The sequence below is a fragment of the Bubalus kerabau genome, chromosome 14, assembly GCF_029407905.1.
Source record: "Bubalus kerabau isolate K-KA32 ecotype Philippines breed swamp buffalo chromosome 14, PCC_UOA_SB_1v2, whole genome shotgun sequence".
In the NCBI taxonomy this organism is placed as follows: Eukaryota; Metazoa; Chordata; class Mammalia; order Artiodactyla; family Bovidae; genus Bubalus; species Bubalus kerabau.
Genome location: NC_073637.1, coordinates 27,474,805 through 27,493,153, shown reverse-complemented (window position 1 = coordinate 27,493,153; position 18,349 = coordinate 27,474,805). Strand labels below are relative to the sequence as shown.

Genomic DNA, 18,349 nt, shown 5'->3' with positions numbered 1-18,349 from the left:
TTTTTATCCGATCTAGCCTGCTTAGAAAGGTGCATTGGATGCAAAATCTATGAGCAAAAAAAATGAATATACTAGAAGTAATCTTTCCTTTTCCTCTAAAAAGTATTATAGCTCACAAATGGGACATGATCACCTCCATGTTATAATCAACTCTAAGAAATAGTATAATTCTCAGTGCCCTTCAGAACATCAATACAAGGGACATGAAATAATGATTTAATATTATAGAGCATTTCATTTCATCTACAAAAGTACCCATGCAGCCAGCAATGCTAACAAATGTGCATACTCAATTCAAATCTCAGCAACCTGACATGTTTTTCATTATTATAATGTCAACTTTTTGAGGGCAAATGGATGAAGTGAGAGTTAACTCCGATTCATGAACGTTTGAGGGTGACCACTTTTCCTTTCACTCCACCAGTGTGAAAGGCATGAATGACCCCCACCGCCCTCTACAGCTTTTGCGTTTTTTCTGATTCGTTCTGATTCCTGTCTCCAGCTGATGCAAAGAACAGCTGATTCTTTTCCTCACATGCTCTCTTTCACCCTGGAGAAGAACTTCCATTAGCTTTTCTGATCCAAAGCCTAGGAATACTTACCTTCACCTCCAAAATGTACTAAATGCCTCAAATTATATGTTCTAACCTAATTCTCTTTTTCATGTTTTTTTTTTCTTTTTAACATGAGAAGAATCTCAAACACCAAAAATTCACCCAGTATTTTACTTCATATTAGTAAATTTTCCATATTCACAATACAGACTCTCAATCAAGAAACTCAAGTGAAAGTCATTTTTATTATAAGATGTGCTTGTATTCTACAGCAATGAGAGAGAGGGCCTTGCTATCCATTTCAGGGTAGCTGGTATAACATTATGTTAGAATTCCAGGGACATTGTTTATATGAAGGGATATAAGATATTGCCCCATTATCAGCATGTATGTCAATTATATGTTCTAGATTTGAGATTGTATGTATAGTCACTGAGTTCAAAATCTTGTGCCAATTGGTTATTTTCCTGCCCCAGTGGGCACATTATGTCCATCTACATTCATCTTCCAGTACTATATATTCAAAGCTGCCTGAAGAGGAAAGAATGAAAATTGCTATTAGGGAACGGGTATTGAAAATATATATATACAAAGTTATGATGGGTTTATTTTGGTGGTGGCAGAAATAGTTCTTTAGGATATAAGAAAAATTATAGATATATGATATAAAATGATAATATATAGTTGTGTGTGTATATATATAATCTCAGTGCTCAAATTGGCCTGGCCTTGGTAGGGAAACAGATGAAGCAAAGAAGCTAAGGTTGATCCTTACAGGGCTGGAGACTGATAGGAACAAACAGCACCAAGTCCACAAGGGTGGGGAGAACACCAGGTCAAGTATAGTTCATGCCAATCTACTAGTACATGGAAAGGATGTGGTTAAAGAAAATGTGGGTGGTAGTTTTTAGACTCAAGTGGGTCACAAACCAGTGAAGTCTGTCCAAGTGATTGAACATCATACAGAAGTGGGGGTCATCTGTCTCTGGTTTATTTTACTTACCATAATGCCCTCCAGGTTCATCCACATTGTCATGAATAGCAAGATTTCTTTCTTTTCTAAAACCAAATAACATTGCATTGTATTTTTGTTGTTGTTGTTTGCTGTTCAGTCATGTCCAACTCTTTTGCGACCCCATGGACTGTAGCCCACCAGGCTCCTCTGTCCATGGGATTTTCCAAGCAAGAATACTGGAGTGGGTTGCAATTTCCTTCTCCAGGAAATCTTGCTGACCCAGGAATCAAACCTGCATCTCCTATTTGGCAGGCGGATTCTTCACCACTGTGCCACCTGCATGCTTATATCACATTTTCTTTATCTGATGGTCTACTGATGGAAATTCAGGTTACTTACAAATACCACATGATTTATAAGATAAATCAAGTATAGTAAAACTCATAGAAGCCAAGAATGGAGTGGTACTTTCCACTATCTGGGAGGAGAAGGAAATGCAAAGGTATCAGTCAAAGAGGATGTGCATGTTCAGTTGCTCAGTCATGTTCACTCTTTGCAACAACATGGACCATAGCCCACCAGGCTCCTCTGTCCATGGAATTCTCCAGGCAAGAATACTGGAGTGGGCTGCCATTTCCTTCTCCAAGGATCTTCCCCATCCAGGGATCGAACCCACATTTCTTGCATCTCCTGCATTGGCAGGGGGTTCTTTACCACTGAGCCACCAGAGACACAGCCAGACAAATGCCTTTCTTTCAAATTAGATAAGAAACATGAATTTACATATATTTCAGCAGTATGCATTAGGAGAACACACCATTCCTCCCATAGTAAGTGGTGCTATAATTGGGGTTTGAGGATTTTACTACCTAGGGTTCTGAGTACTTTTCATCTAGGGTGAAGATATTAGATGCAGAAAAGAATGAGGGGAATACTGATGAGTCTCATTCTCAAGATCATGAAAGGAAAAGCCAGAGTGGTTCTCAGTTGCCGTGTCAACAATGGAGTAAAAAACTGGGGACCATACTAGAAGAACCATGTAAGATGTTTTAGGATTTACAACTTCTTCATCTTTGTTATTTTTGGTCATTTCTCTTCAAAGATTCACAGTCAAATGTGCATACAAATAATTGTGCGTAGGGCAAGCAGGAGACTGGAACTTCTACAGCAAATATTCTGGGGTGCCAAGACCCCAAGGAAAAATGTGGGTAATAGTAGGTTTAAATCATAAGTAAACAAATAATTGTTAACTTTGGGAGCACTTGCTATGTATCAAGCAAGAATCTAAAAGTTGTATGGATATAGAGACAGATGTAGGTATGGATACAGATGGAGATGCAGATGCGGACTTGGGGATGGAGATGGGAGAATACAGAAACAGATTCGTAAACTCTAAGAGAAAGGGAAAGCAAGCCGAGCATCTGCTGCCTGCCCCAAGAAGGAGAAGCCAGCAGACGAGGGCAACCCAGGACAGAAAAGCAGCCCGAGGCTAAACTGTGCAGGCGAACTTCCTACCTTTTATAATTAGAACTCTTCCACTTCACTGATGCTCAAGACAAGAGCCTGACTTCGTGACCAACAAAGGTCAATTTCTACACACCAGATCTGAAATCAGCCTGATTTGTAAAGCTGCAGCAAATTTTTGGCCTTTCTGATTCCACTTGGAGAAGTTGAGTAACCCCCAAGTGTGTCCTGTCTTGTCTTTCAGTAAAGGAGACACAGAGACAGGGACTTGTGGAGTTGGACCAAGCACGTGGAGCTCTGTCTCTCACACTGTGAAACATGGAGCAAATACATCAGAATCACCTTCAGTCTTTTCATCTTCCTTATTTCTTTGTTTTAGATTTGAAGTGTCTGGAGTTGAGACCTGGCAAATTATAATCATTGGCCCAAAGAAGGTCCTTATCTTACCACATTGCACTGCGTTATGCTTTATCTTTTATCTTCTCCACTGTCCTGTTTGCCTCCTAGTTCAGTCTCCTCCCACAACAGGCATTCAGGTCTAGCACATTTCATATCTGCCTTTTCCATCCACCTTCTGTACGTTTACTTAGGTATTTGTATCTCACACATACATAGCTCATGCAATATTAATTCAGTAATAAAATATGTATATTATTCATTTTTGTTTTTACTATAAATCTTGTTCTCTCCCAAGTTTATTGGACTAAATATTGCATTTTTGAGAACTTCTGTGCTGTAAAATGTAACCTTAGTTCACATTTCTGAATTTAGATGGGCATTCTACCCATTCACACACCACGTCTTACTTCTCTATCTCTTATTGTCAGATATTTGGGGTTACGACCAGTTTCTTTGTGCTATGATAACTGGAAATAAAACAAAAACAATGTATTATATTGATACAAACTTCTTCTGGAAAAGGAAGAGGAAGACATAAAAAAGAGGAGGTATTAGAAAAAAACAAACTTTTATGAATTACACAGGCATTCTTGAAAGTGATCAGAAGTGATCATAATAGTCACCTGCCGGGAGCCGGCATATTGCATATTGAGTGCATATTACATATTGAGTGCATATTGCATATTGAGTGCAGCACATTCCACAGCATCATCTTTCAGGATCTGGAATAGCTCAACTGGAATTCTATCACTGCCGGGAGCCAGCGTGAGGAACTCCGCCCATGACAAAGGTCATGAGGAAGGAGGCTCGGCATACGCAAAGGCGGGATTGAGCCTCAGGAGTCCCCCTGGAAATTCTCGAGCATCTACCCCCCAAACCAGAGTCTGCCTACTTTCTGCTTTGTGCTTTCACCTACACCTCTGACTTTACAGGGGGCTGTCCCCCACTAGCTCTCTCTGAAAAAAAGAGTTAGCTTACAGCTCCAGTTAATAATTCCTGGGTGTGACAGTGTTTCAACCTACAAACTCCTTTGGAAATCCTCTAGCCTGCCTGAATGGGTTTTTCCGGCCACATGTGATTGTTCAGAGCCTCCCAACTGTGAGAGGCAGGAGATGTTCTAAACTGCCTAAACACAGATTCCTTTGAGTAGTTAAAAGATTGATTAGAAATTGTATTGGTGAAGGGTTTTTCACTTGTTGGGCCAATGTTTGCTGCTAAGTCTCCATACTCCTTACCTACTGTGTCCTTGGCAGTGTATTGATTGATATAATGGGTGTATAGAAATGTAAAATGCAGCTTTGTCCAATGCTTTTTGGAAGGCTGGTGCCTGACTTTGGAATAATCACCTTTAGAGAAAAATAAGTTTCTTAAAATGTTAACAGGCCTCCGGGCCAGATGATGTCAATCACCTGAACTTTTGCATATGATAAGTTTGAAAGCCTGGCTTCGATTAGAACCAGGAACTGCTGTCCTTGCATGACTCCTCCCCTTCCCCCACTATCCTCTATGCATAACTTAAGGTATAAAAACTACTTTGGAAAATAAAGTGCGGGCCTTGTTCACTGAAACTTGGTCTCCCCATGTCACTCTCTCTCCCAAATTCTAGCTGAGTCTCCATCGGGAGCGCGGAACCCACCATGCTTGCTAATTATGCCTGGGCTTCTAAGATCCGACCGGGGAGGCCTCAATGTCTCCTCTCCTTCGGGAGAACGGAAGGACGCCTGCGGCCTACGTAAGTGGTGCAAACTTCTTGTCTTGAAGTTTTATTGGTCTCCCGCGTAAACCAAGCTACTCAGCCTCTTTTCTCCACTGAATTTTCCTACTGAGCTATCCTCATTCTATTACTCTTTGTATCCTTAATTAACGTGTAATTAAGCAGTTGTTTCCTGACCCTCGCCTATGCCGTCTCTCCTTCGAATACCCTGGATCAGCTGGGGCTGGACCCCGGCAGTCACCTCTGGAAAATTATCTGTTTTTCACTGATCACAGTATACAAAATGAGTTCTTCAGAAATTCATTCTGCAAAAGACAGAGTTGAAAAAGTGGACTCTATTTCTTTATTGTTGGATTTCTTCAAGTGTTTAATATCTAAAGGAGCATGCGGTTCTCTCCCAAGACACAAAGTAATGATATAAAATACTGCTTCAACGAGAATATCTGTGAACTCATCAAACTAGAGTTCCATAAAATATATTTCAGGAACCACTATCGTATTGTTGTTATTGCCATATTTTTTTTTAAGGACGCAGTGATAATATTGGAACCGAATGAGATTTCTCATCAAAACAAATTAAGCCTTGAAAAGAAATGATGCCTTAAAGAGGAAGGCATTTTGCTTGTAGTTGGATATTATTCAGTTTTTTTCCAATATTACGTATTTTATTGTTTTGTGGTTTCTATTTTTCCAACAGACTAACTCACAAATCTCTGTACAAAACCATGTTTAGGAGAATCTGTGACTGACTACTTATTAACTGTGCTTACTCTTTGCTACTCCTTTTGCCTGATCAAATGCACCAGCATAGGAAAATCTAATCTCCTACAATTGGTAAGCCAAGGAAGCCAACTTGGAACTTGGCTGTGAGAATAAGAGCCTCTACGGTCCAGTCTGCATGGCCCAGAGTGCTCTGTTTCCTGAACCAGCTCTGAAGATGTTGGCCACACAAGTTCTCTGACCCAGCACCTGCAGGGTGAGCACTTGTGTTTAACCAGTTCAGGGTCAGCCAACTAGATTCAGTATATTCAATCTGAAAATGCAAGCCATTGTTAAAAGGCAATTCATTGTTAATAAACAGGAGTACAATTGCATGGGAACCTTCAGAAACTAGGTTTTCTGGTTTGGGGTCTCCTGCAAGCCAAACTTTGGAAATTGAACTTTAGGAGGAAAATGGGGAGCCATTATTTACCATGTTACATTCAAACCCAAAATTTGCAATTTAACGAGCAAAGGACCTTGGTGTGCCTTTGGGGAAAGCAAGAGATGATTCCAGATAAAAGGCCATACACTAATTTATCTCATCTTTATCATTTATTGTTGTGAACTGCTAAAGCTATGCTTTATTTATTGCAACTCATCCATATATAATTCTCCGCGGTTTATAAAAACAGCATCTAACATTTCCACCCCAACTTTATAAATTGCATTGATTTATTTCTGTCTCTTAAGCCTGAAATCATTTATTACAACAACAAAACATTCTCGTATTCTGGTGATTCAAGAACAAAGTCGACCCACTTACTGTGTGGTGAGCATTGACAGATGGCCAAATGGGGCGATAGCTTTGATTTTAATGTGTCTTAAGAGAGTAAATGAAGCAAAGGCAATCTGCATCTCATGTGAAAAGTTGGATTTTTGTGTGCCTTGTCGGCAACACTGAGGTGCTATTCTCACAGGACCTCATTGATTTTCCACTCAACCATGACCATTCAAATGGCAAAAAGCAGGGTCAAAGAATTTTTAAAGTTGTTTTTTTTTCCCCTTGTTTATGAAAGTACAGACGGAATTGACTCTACTTCCTTCAATGGTCATCAGCAGTCTGAGGGTACTAAGTCTTTATGGGTTTCACAGGTTATGAATCTCTAATTTTACACAAAATGAAGTGGTTTTGTCGAGAGAATCATTAACATCACAAAGACGAGGAGAATAAAAATTCTTCCCACCTCCCCACCTGTGATTGCAGCATAGATCACGGATGACAAAGCACTTTGCATTACTGGCCTAAAGCTCTGAAAGGCTACAGACTTCAACAGCAGGACATGAAATAATGTTTGTAATAGAGCAATAAAGTCTGGGGGCCATGAGGATGGCAAGTGGATCTCAACTTAAATACGAAGTACCGTTTCAGTAGGAAGATTAACTTCATTCTCTCTGAGAGGGTGAAAGATTGAGAACCATTTGGAGAGGGAAGAGGTGACAGTTCAACTCTACAGGAATTTTAGCCTCTAGACAACATTTAAACAAGTGGAAGTATCAACCCCGTGTATTTCAAATTTGTACTTCTGTGGTACAAATATTCATCACAGTCAAAACAAGCTATGAGACCACTGGTCTGTTTCATTACAGTGCAGTCCTTGACTACACATTGATATAAATTTCTTAGGTCCATAAACTAGATGGTGTATCTGTGTTTACTTTTCACTTTTCAATATAACATAACAAAACAAGAACAGACTTGCGAGTTGAACCAGAAAGACCTGAATTTGTTCCTGCTTTGTCAGATTGTGAAGCTGGACTGTCTCTGTCTCTGTAATGGGAATAATAGCATCACCTAGTCTACAAATTTATACCAATTAGATTAGATTATCAGAAGTGACTAGTAGTGTCTCTCATTAAGTAAATTTTAGTTCACTTAGCACATGTGGCTAACCTGCTACAAAAAAACTTTCTATTCAAAGTCTGAAACACACACTCTCATCCTCAAAGAGGAATGGACATCATGTAACACAGTGCTCCTAGCGCCATATTGCGCCAATGCTCCAAGAAGCCAAGTGACTGTCAAGCTCTCTACTAGGACTTCATGCTAGAGAATAAAGGCAACATCCCAGGGATCCAATGTTCTGTGGTGTCACATTTGAATGACAGCGTAATGATGTGGGGCCTCCTCCAAGCCCATGCTTCATCTGCTAGCCTCAGCAGTTCTGAGCATTTCAGGGTTTATTCGCGTGTGCTGCTGCGTGGTGGGAAGCGGAAAATGAAAACTCCAGCATGCCATCGGCTGGAAGGCCGCAGATGCTCATTGGAAAGTGAACACTGAGTGCCCACAAATGGAGATGCAAACATTGACAAGATAATTGCAAATATTGCGAAAATGAAAAACCGTTCCATCCAGTCGAAAGGAAAGAAAGCTGAGTCTTCCATCTCCATACTCATGCTGGCAAGGTGCTGAAAACAATTACTTTTTCTTTCCACGGCCTTACCAACCACCTCCTTGCCTTGACTTCTCCCATGAAGAAGCGTTTATCTTTGAGATGAAAGACAAGCTCTGGGGTTAATACTCAACCAAGCGTGAACATTGCTTCCCTTCCCCTAGCAGGAAGGCTAAATTATAATAAATAAGTAAATAAATAAGCACTCTGGGTAAATCCCTAGCTCATTGCTTTGCTTTTTGCCTTCAATAGAAGAGCAGACAAAAAGGACATCCTCTATCCAGATAAGCACATAATATACTACCCACTTTAGAGTAAAAGAAAAGGTTGATGAGTCAGGACTCTGAGACCACAGGCCCCCGACACTGTCCAGGCAAACCTGGATGACAACCAGTTTGCCTCCTGCCCATCCTAAAGGTTAAGGGTGGAGCAAGAGCCTCTGGCATTGCACACATGGGCTTCACTAAATGGATAGAATTAAAAAAGCTTGGCAGAAATAGAAAATTTTTATAGGTACAATTCTTTTTTCTTTTGAGAATTTCTAAGATCTATTCCCTTAACAACTTTGAAATATACAGTACAATATCATTAACTATATCTCTATGCTGCAAATTACATCCCCAGGAGGACTTGTTTTATAACTGAAGACCACCTTTATCCATTTCACCCACCTCCTATTCCTCACCTCCAGCAAACACCAATCTCTCACTGTATCTAGGACTTTTTTTTTTTTCTTAAGTTTCCACATACAAGGTCATAAAGTATTTGTCTCCCTCTGTCTAACTTATTTGACTTGGCATATTGCCTCTAGGTCCATCCATGTTGTTACGAATTATAAAAGTTCTTTTTTCATGGCTGAGTAATATGCCATTGAATATACATTTTGTTTATCCATTTATTTACCTATGGACAATTAAAGTTGCTTCCATGTCATGGCTGTAGCAAACAATGCTCCAGTGAATATACGGGTGGAGATTTATTTTCAAGTTAGTGTTTTTGTTTCCTTCAGATAAATACCTAGAAATAGAATTGCTGGATGACATGATAGTTCTATTTTTAATTTTTTGAGGAATCTCCATACTGTTTTCCATAATGTGAAAGTGTTAGTTGCTCAGTTGTGTCCAACTTTTTGCAACCCCGTGGACTCCTTTCTCCATGGAATTCTCCAGGCAAGAATACTGGAGTGGGTTGCCATTCCCTTCTCCAGGGGACCTTCCAGATTCAGGGATCAGACCCAGGTCCCCCACATTGCTGGCAGATACTTTACCCTCTGAGCCACTGATAGCTATGCCAATTTACATTCCCACCAACAGCACAAAGGATCTCTTTTCTCCACATCCTTACTGACACTTGTAATTGTCTTTTTGATAATAGCCATTTTAACAGATGTGAAGTGATATCTCACCATGGTTTTGATTTGCATTTTCCTAATGATTAATGATGTTGCACACCTTTTCATTTATCAGTTGGTCTGTGTGTCTGTATGTCTTCTTTGGAAAACTGTCTATTCAGATCCTCTGCCCATTATTTAATCAGAGTTTTATGAGTTCTTTATATATTTTGGATATTAACCCATTATCAGATATATTATTTGCAAATATTTTCTGACATTCTGCCATTTCATTTAGTTGATAATTTTCTTTCCTGTGCACAAGTTTTTTGGTTTAATATAGACCTGTTAAAAGTAGACCCAATGTAGACCCACATTTGTTCTGGTTTTGCTGCCTTTGCTTTTGGTGTCAAATCTAAACATCATCGCCAAGACTGATACCAAGGAGCTTACCACCTAGGTTTTCTTCTAGGAGTTTCATCATCTTATGTCTTACATTCAAGTTTCTAATCCATTTTGAGATATGTTATGTATGATGTCAGGTAATGGTCAAGTTTGACTCTGCATGTGGCTATCCAGTTTTTCTCAAAACCGTTTATTGAAGAGATTGTCCTTTCCCCAGTGTATATTCCTGGCTCCTTTGTCATAAATTAATGAATATATATATAAATATATTTATTTCTTGTCTCTCTATACTTTTGCATTGAAATATGTGCCTGTTTTATGCCAATACCATATGGCTTTGATTACTATAGTTTTGTAATATAGTTTGAAGTCAGGAAGTATGATGCCTGCAGTTTTGTTCTCTCTCAAAATTGCTTAGGCTATTTGTGGTCTTCTGTGGTTCCATGATACCACTGGAATTTTGACAGGAATTGCATTGAATCTATAGATTGCTTTGGGTAGTATGGAATTTTAACAGTATTAATTCTTTGCATCATGAGCATGGAATATCTTTCCATTTATTTGTGTTGTCCTCAATTCCTTTCATTAATGTCTTATAGTTTTCAGGGTACAAGTTGTTTCCCTCCTTTGTTAAATTTATTTCTAAGTGTTTTATTTTTTGATGGCAATTGCAAATGGCATTATTGTTCTCAACGTTCATCCATGTTGTAGCATATATCAGAACTTCATTCCTGTTTATTACTGAATAATATCCCTTGGTATAAGTATACCACATTTTTTAATCCATCCATCCATTGATAGACATTTGGGTTGTTTTTATCTTTTGCCTGTTGTCAACACTGCTGTTATGAACATTCCTGGACAAGTTTTGTCTGAATATCTATTTTCAATTATTTGAGGCATTTATTTATGAGTGAAATTGCTGAGATAGATATATAGATAGACCTTGTGAGACTTCCAAGTTCCATTCCTTTTTAGAAGGCACAGTGAATACCTAAATCATAAAATCTTTTCCCTTGCCTCTTGGAAACCAGAAAAACACTGTAGATGATAAATAATATTGATCTTAACTCAAGCAGACTTCCCTGGTAGCTTAGACAATAAAGAATCTGCCTGCAATGCAGGAGACCTGGGTTTGATCCCTGGGTCAGGAAGATCCCCTGGAGAAGAGAAGGGTGACCCACACCAGTATTCTTGCCTAAAGAATTTCTCGGACAAAGGAGTCTTGCAACTACTTACCCACCATTACTCCCTAATCCCCACACCCAATACTTCTCTACAAAATGTGCCCTTCTTTCTTAAATTGCATGCGTTCCAGACCTGGCTAAGGAAATAATATAATGATTAATGGATTTCAAATATATGCTTATACTTATGGCAATGCATATCACAGGTCTTATCCCACTTAAAAATATGTATGCTTAATTCAGTATTTCCAAAGCCTTGTTAAAAGAGAAGAATATTAATTTATGGAATATTATTCTTGCCTGGAAAATTCCATGGATAGAGGAGCCTGGCAGACTACAGACCATGGAGTTGCAAAGAGTGGGACAAAACTAAGCAACTGAGCACACACACACAGACACACAGACACACACAGACACATACACACACACACCATGGCAGCTGTGAAGAAGACACTTTAAAAAAAGAATAGCCACAGGTATTACCTGTGGCGGATTTGTTTTGATGTTTGGCAAAACTAATACAGTGTTTGAGGTTTAAAAATAAAATTAAATTAAAAAAATAAAAGTAAAAAAAGAATAGCCTCATCTATCCCAACACATCTCAAAGAATACCAATATGCAGCCTTCTGCTTCTTCATGAAAAGTCAGACCTAACTGGAATATATTCATGCAATGAAGCGAAGAATCTCCTAAACTTCTTGACAATGTCTGTGGGATTCAAGGGTATTCCAGAAATCCATTTGCGAACTGTAGACTTTTAGGAACTGTATTTTAAAGCAATACAATTGAAACTACATGTAGTTTAAAGTTATACTTCCCAGATCTATTATTTTGGCAAAACTCCAGTGGGAAGAACTTTAGACCTGCAAAACATCTTAATTAGCATGACACAGCTGAGAAGTTAATAAAATGTACATCTTTATTGTCCATGGGAATCATTAAAATCAAAAAGGCTGAAGTTGACTACTCAGGAGGATAAATATTACCCTACACAAATTTGCAGTTATGTCAAAAAGTGGAACTTGAGTTTCTAATCTATCCTTTCCCTCTTCTTCCTTCCACTATCTCTATCAGAGCAGAACACGCTAGCCCACATCCTTCCTTTATGCAGAGGAGAACACCACTTTGGGGTGTGTAGAAATCTCCATGAGTTATTCTGAGCCTCGAGTTTAGCACCCAGGCTCACCAGGACTGGAATAGAGAAACTCCTTCTGCCTGATAACACTGACCACATGCTACAGTGGGAATGGTACTGAGATTCCAAGAGCACATTACAGCCACTGTGTCCTCAGCATCCCTGCCCAGCCACTGAAGTTGATGGAACTGTAATGCATGAGACGGTGAATTCATGCCTGCAGTGCTAGAAGCTTTAAGTTCAGCAGCCAAGTCAAACTCAAGCTCCACTGGTTTCAAGACTCCTGCTCCTACTCACCTAGCCCAGAATAACCTCTCCTTCCTCTGAACTCTGAACACACTTATTATACCATATATCTGACCTTGGCAAATATACCTTTGTATTCTAGGTTTTTATTGCTTCTAATAGTTTGAGTGTATCATATTTGCTAGCTTTAATTTATCTGACTTTGGCCAATATATCCAGTGCAGTGTTATTAAATGCAAGATCAGTAACTCTAGATTGATTGTCTATGTGTATACATATGTGAGATAAGAGATATTTGAAACTTTAGGATGTGTTAGCATATGAGTCTACATATGCCAGCAATCTGAAGCAATCTGAGCTATAATATAACTCTGAATTCAAAGTTTTAATCAATCCCAAAGTGCTATTTCAATAGTTTGTATTTTTTTTTTCCATGTGCTTCAAATACACAACACAGGAAAGCCATTTAAATGCAACACAAAAACCATGCCTTAGTATAATTTGTGAATAACCAAACTTATATCCTTGTATCAAAGCTATGGTGCCTTCTGTTCCTGGGCAATTTAAAATTGCCTTTGGGGGAAAAGGGTTGGGCCCTTTAAGTATGAGAATTAAGTATGGATATGAAACATGAATTCCATGTATATTAGCAAAGGCTACTCTATGTTTCAAGTTCAAGCCTCAGTTCCAAAAGGTTCAGAGCTGACCAGGAGTGAGCAGTACTAATACTTTCTCCAGGTAGAAAATGAACATCATTTTCTATGGATGCGCCCATGGCATGGTCCTCATAGCACAGCATCATCTCATTTTAGCAAGGGAGAAGATTTAGGGGCTTTTCTATTGTCATGCCTACTTCCAGTGTGTGGGATATGCTTAACACAGCAAGTAATCTGAAGACATGTTTGGTAACTCATCTGAGCCTCAGTTGTGACTTGACCTTGAAACAAAGTTCCAGCTATGTCCCTCTCTGATTCTAGACTTGCTCTGTCACATATGGCAGCCACATGTAACTACCGAGCCCATGATATGTGGCTGGTCTAAATCGACAAGCGTCCTAAGCATAAACTGCTTAAAAGCTTGGTATAAAAAAACTTAAAAATATCTCAATTATTTTTATATATTCTAACTTTTAAATAGTATTTTTGAATGCATGGGGTAACCAAATATTATTAAAATTAATTTTATCTGTTTCTTTTTGCTTTTTAAATGTGACCACTACAAAATTTTAAATGACCCATTTGTGACCTATATTATCTTTCTATTAGGAAACCTGTCTTTCTGTTATGCAGCATCATTCTAGGGTCTAAACTGGTTTCTCAGATTCTGTTCACTGTACCACTTATATCAGAATCAGGGATGGTTGTACCCCCATATTCATCACAGCACTATTTATAATAACCAAGATATAGAAACAGTGTAAATATCCATTGATGGATGAATGGATAAAGAAGATGTGGTGTGTATATATACACATACACACACACACACGTATATATACACAACGGAATACTACTCAGCCATAAGAAAGAATGAAATTTTGCCACTTCAGCAACATGGATGGACCTTAAGGTCATTATGCTAAGTGAAATGAGTCATACAGAGAAAGGCAGATACCATTTATTCTCACTTTTTTGTGGAATCTAAAACAAACAAATAAAAACCAAGCTCATATATCCTTCCTAATAGATTGCCCTGAGAGTTTCAAACTTAACTAGCCAGCCCCAACAATCACATAAGCCAATTCCTTACAACAAATCTCTATCCTACTGATTTCTGTTTCTCTGGTGAAACCCTAGCTCTGAGACACTAAGTATATAACAATAAAGATGATTTGGGGGAAAAAAACAAAATTCTGCTCTCTCATACAGAGAACAAATGGGCAGTTTCCTGAGGATAAGGGATAGAGGGTGGGCCAAATGGGTAAAGGGAGTCAAAAGATATGAACTTGAGGTTATAAAATATTTATTTCATGGGAATGTAATGTGCATCATTGTGACTAGTTAATAGTGCTGTATTGCATATTTAAAAGTTTCTAAGAGGGAGGGGACATCTGTGTACTTATGGCTGATTTATGTTTATGTATGGCAGAAACCAACATAATACTGCAAAGCAATTATCCTCTAATTAAATATAAATAAATTTAAATTAAAAAATAAAAGTTGCTAAGAGAATAGATCTTAAAACTTATCATTGAAAGAAAAATCTGTAGTTGTGTACAATGATGGATGTTAACTAGACTAATTGTGGTGATCCTTTCACAATATATACAAATATGATCAAATCATTACATTGCATGACAGCAGCTAATAAAACGTTAAATGTTAACTATATTGCATTTTTCAAAAAGGAGAAAAAAAAAGAACCAGGGGCGCTTGTTACTAATTTAGACAGTCAGACTCCATCCCAGATTTACTGAAGCTCATCTTGAGGAACAAGTTCCCAGGATATGCATTTTAACTGGCTCCTGTGCTCATTCTTGATGTACTGGCTATATATTGTCACCCTGCTTATTTAACTTCTATGCAGAGTACATCATGAGAAATGCTAGGCTGGAGGAAGCACAAGTTGGAATCAAGATTGCCAGGAGAAATATCAATAACCTCAGTTATGCAGATGACACCACCCTTATGGCAGAAAGTGAAGGGGAACTCAAAAGCCTCTTGATGAAAGTGAAAGAGGAGAGTGAAAAAGTTGGCTTAAATATCAACATTCAGAAAACTAAGATCATGGCATCTGGTCCCATCACTTTATGGGAAATAGATGGGGAAACAGTGGAAACAGTGTCAGACTTTACTTTTGGGGGCTCCAAAATCACTGCAGATGGTGATTGCAGCCATGAAATTAAAAGATGCTTACTCCTTGGAAGGAAAGTTATGACCAACCTAGATAGCATATTAAAAATCAGAGATATTACTTTGCCAACAAAGGTCCATCTAATCAAGGCTATGGTTTTTCCAGTAGTCATGTATGGATGTGAGAGTTGGACTGTGAAGAAAGCTGAGTGCCAAAGAATTGATACTTTTGAACTGTGGTGTTGGAGAAGACTCTTGAGAGTCCCTTGGACTGCAAGGAGATCCAACCAGTCCATTCTAAAGGAGATCAGTCCTGGGTGTTCTTTGGAAGGACTGATGCTAAGGCTGAAGCTCCAATACTTTGGCCACCTCATGTGAAGAGTTGACTCATCGGAAAAGACTCTGATGTTGGGAGGGATTGGGGGCAGGAGGAGAAGGGGACGACAGAGGATGAGATGGCTGGATGGCATCACTGACTCGATGGATGTGAGTCTGAGTGAACTCCGGGAGTTGGTGATGGACAGGGAGGCCTGGCGTGCTGTGATTCATGGGGTCGCAAAGAGTCGGACACGACTGAGCAACAGATCTGAACTAAACTGTGCTCATTCTTCTACCCAACAAAGCCTAGGATCAACCACCTAAGATAAGCCTCAGATACTCTTTAACTTCCTCTCTGCTGGTCATAGGGCAAGCAGAATGATGAGTCCAGAAAAGGAACATTAAAAAAAAGACAAAACCGCCTTACTCTCATTAATCCTACCCATTTAGTGACTGCATACATGAAATGGCCCACAAAAGAGTTGGATGCTGATATGTAGTGAAGTCTCAAAGCATCAGAACTACAATCACTTTCCCTGAAATGCTTCCAACCTTAGGCTTGGAGGTAATGTAGTATATAGGTGGTGGGCAGGAGTGACTGGTGGCTTTTGCATAGACTTATCATGTAGATGTGAATTCAAGCCTCCGCCCCTCTAATCAAGAGCTGCTTCCACTGGGAATGACACTTCCGCTTCTGAGGCTCCATGCTCTTATTGTGCATGGGTTCTCAGTTGTGTCCCACTCTTTGTGACCCCATGGACTGTAGCCCAACAGGCTCCTCTGCCCACTGGATTTTTCAGGCAAGAATATTGGAATAGTCATTTCCTCCTCCAGGGGATCTTCCTGATCCACGGATCAAACCCATGTCTCTTGCATCTCCTGCATTGGCAGGCCGTTTCTTTACTGCTCTGCCACTGGGGAAGCCCATGTTCATATTAGCAAAGCAGAGGAAGTAATGCCTACCTCATAGCTGGTTGTGAGATTTAAATTAAAGCATATAAACAAAATGCCAGACAGATGTATAGTAAATAATCCAGAAATGCTAACAAATTTTATTATCATTAATGTAGATTACAGGGTGAATTTCTTCATTTAGTCTTAAACATAAAAACAGGATTAAATACAATTAGAATAAACAGTAGCTTTGAACTATTGATATTCAAAATAAAGATTCAGATGATACCAGATATTTATGCTTTAAAAATATTGCTCTAAATTGCGCATCATTTGTTTTAAAGTTTAACAATTATAACTGAGTATTCTCTGGACTTTACTGTTTGCATAAAATGTCTTAATTGAAAGATGTAGCTGAATGACTCTTGTATTAAATTCCATTTTATTTATCCACAGTGACATGAAACCTGACAATTCAAGTCATGGAGGCATTTCCAGTTTTACCCTTCATCTGGAATCAATTGACAAAAGTTTAAGCAAGTCTGGGGAAAAAAATAGTGTCTATAAATCTAACTTTGCTAACTAAAAGCAGCAACCATCATGAGTGTATATATAAAGGAACACAAATCGACTTTTGCACTTAAAAAAAATGCAGTAACATCCAAAATCCAAATTGAGCCTCAATTGCCTTTGATCTCAATGGAAGTAAAAGAGCCACAAAATAAACCTCTTCCCTCTTCAATCTAGATCAGCACAGCAACTGAGGTGTCAATCATAAAGGCAGGAGTTGTGAGACTCTAAAAAGTAGACAGGAGGCCAGGAGACTAACAGAAGCTTACTGATTGGAGAAAACTAAGAGTGAGGTCCAGGGGCAAAAAATAGACCTCGAACAAGGCCATGAAGTGTGATCTGGGGTAGAGGTGATGCTAAGATGGGAAGATGAATTGGGGTGGGGCCGGGTTGATAGCTTTGAGTCTGAAATGTTGAATTTTGTTACCTTTTGCAAATATTGGGTTGGCTGAAACATTCATTCAGGGTTTTCCCATAACACTATAGAAACAGAACAAAAAATTTGCCCTGTCCAATACTATGTCTTTTGCTCAATTGATTTAAAAAAAACACTTGATTAATTGCATATGCCTTGTATATTTCTTTATCCTTTTAATTTCTATTTCCTGGTAATTAAGTTGCCTCACCTTCACTTCTGCTGATTCATTAATTCACTTATTTATTAAATAAATATTTATTTTGCTTATCTCTACTATTTTTTGGTATTCTGATTGATGCTGGGGACACCAAAATAAATGAAACATGGTCCCTGTAGAAGAGAGTCATCAAAATACATGGAGTAGAGGCATGTGCAAGAGTTTACAGGAGCGCAGAGGAGGAGGTCTCTAACTCTGTGAAAGGAGGCCAGGCACATTGAGATGGTATTTGAATTGAGTCCAAAGGTATTCGCAAGAAAGACAAAACAGAACAAGTCACTCTACGCATATAATGCAGCAAGGTCAGTGACATGGAGACAAGACAGGTCAGAGTACATTCAGAGAATGATAGATGGCTCGTGTGGCATCCGAGATGCACACAGGTGAAGGGACAGCAGGAATGTGGGCAATGGAGACACAAGAAAGATTCTTTCATATGAGGCCAGCTTATCCAGCTAAGGAGAGGGGCTTTATCCTACACCAGTGAAAGAGTACAAACCAGAGATAACAAAATGGAATTTGCATTTTAAAAGAATCACATTTTTATTCTACTGCAGAAACTAATACAACATTGTAAAGCAATTATGGGCTTCCCCAGT

The 18,349-nt window shown here is 38.9% G+C and overlaps 1 long non-coding RNA gene across 1 annotated transcript; it reads left to right on the top strand.

Annotated features, from left to right (window-relative positions):
• Window positions 1-4,866: 4,866 nt before the first annotated feature.
• LOC129627226 (uncharacterized) lies at window positions 4,867-17,761 on the top strand. Its single transcript, XR_008702491.1, has 3 exons — window positions 4,867-4,892; window positions 4,979-5,104; window positions 17,002-17,761. It is a non-coding gene; the product is annotated as an uncharacterized LOC129627226 (long non-coding RNA).
• Window positions 17,762-18,349: the final 588 nt, after the last annotated feature.